At 45.6% G+C, this 1,648-nt stretch overlaps 1 non-coding gene across 1 annotated transcript; it reads left to right on the top strand.

Annotated features, from left to right (window-relative positions):
• The first annotated feature begins 444 nt into the window (after window positions 1–444).
• Window positions 445–516, top strand: TRNAE-UUC (transfer RNA glutamic acid (anticodon UUC)). Its single transcript has one exon. It is a non-coding gene; the product is annotated as a tRNA-Glu (tRNA).
• The last annotated feature ends 1,132 nt before the right edge of the window (window positions 517–1,648 follow it).

The following is a 1,648-nucleotide window of genomic DNA, read 5'->3' as shown; positions in this document are numbered from 1 at the left end:
CCTGATCTAACAAAAGTTATCCTCTGCTTCAAAACCCAGAAACTGAAGCCCAGGAGCCAGGCTCACAACCTGCTCTTGGTTCTTCAAAGCACTCTCTTATCTCACCACAGAACGTAGTTAACCGGTGTTTAGAAACTAGGCCCGTCCACAGACGCTGCGGGAGGGCCGTGTGGGGCCCAGAACCGCTTCCCCGGAGCGGAGAGTTTGGTGGGGTCGGGCCACCTCCCCGGGGCGGGGTGAGGGGTCGGGGAGGTCACAGCACTCCACTCCAGGCTCCAAACCGCGGGCGATGAGACTCAGCACAGTCCGCACCGCCGGCGCCGAGCGCCGAAAACCCGCGCAGGCGCGGAAGGCCTCAGCAGCTCGGAGGCGGCACCGCGCGGCGGAAGCGGAAGCAGACGGCTACGATTTAATTGTCTTGTACTGTAACATTCTCACGTCCTCTCCCACATGGTCTAGCGGTTAGGATTCCTGGTTTTCACCCAGGCGGCCCGGGTTCGACTCCCGGTGTGGGAAAGAGAGACTCTTTTAGAAGCCCGGTTAAGAAATTAACCGTCAAGAAAATTGAGATTCTTCTTAACAAGAAGACTCGATATAATTGAAGAAAGGTGCAGTTCTCTTAAGGGGAGTGGTGAGCTTGAAAATCCACCTTGTAATTTGTAACACAGGAAATGCTACTTGTGTAAGCAGTATCTCTATTTTTGTCCATGATATAATTTATTTAAAATATGTTTATTGGTCAAACTCTATTAAACAAAAGAATTCTCTTATTTTCCTCCCAGCATTATTGACATTATATAGCTTATAATTGATATTATAATGCTGTGTAAGTTTAAGGTGTACAACATGATGTTTTGATACACATATTGTGAAATGATTATCACAATAGAGTTAATTAACACCTCGATCACCTCACTTAATTATATAATCAGCATATATTTATACAGGGAATTCACTGCTCTCTTCTCCCACTAAGTGTTTCTGTCAGGAGGATAGAGAGCTGGCCAGGAGGAGATGAGAAAAGACCCAGGAAAATTGATGTTTAATGACCAAGTTGGGAGGGAAGCAAAAATCTTCCTGAATCAGAAATCACTATGGCCTGAGAGAAAGAAATGTGAGGTCTCCAAATAGAAATACTGCTTTAGCAGAGATTTGCACAGGGATGTAGACAGCAAGGGAAGATCCTTTCACCTAACCAGCTTCCACAGAACATGACATGGGTTAATGAGGCATGGAATCAGCTTCCGGATCGAATTACACACATGGCTAGGTTGAGGTCAGCAAATTCAAATTTTCAGAAGTGGAAAAAGCCTTGAAACCTTCTTAGCTTCTAGGCCATTTCCAGAATGAAAATAAAGTCTTTCTTTCTATGCATATGAAACTGAACAGGACCCTGTGGGGCCCTCCCAAGTACAAAAAGCTTTTCCTTTTTGGCTTTTTACTTGCAGAATAAAGGATTCAGCCTCCTAGATCTTCTAGAATACCAAAGAGCAGATTCAAACATTACTAACCAGGGCAGTAAGGGAAAGGAGAAGCGTGTGCCTTTTGCACAGGTCAAATAGATGAATTAGTAATTAGATATGCCTGGGTGCTAAGTCACTTCAGTCAAGTCCCACTGTTTGGGACCCTACAGACTCACCAGGCCCAC

This window comes from Bos javanicus, chromosome 21 (assembly GCF_032452875.1).
Source record: "Bos javanicus breed banteng chromosome 21, ARS-OSU_banteng_1.0, whole genome shotgun sequence".
Taxonomy (NCBI): domain Eukaryota; kingdom Metazoa; phylum Chordata; class Mammalia; order Artiodactyla; family Bovidae; genus Bos; species Bos javanicus.
This window is presented reverse-complemented; position numbering and strand designations above follow the sequence as displayed.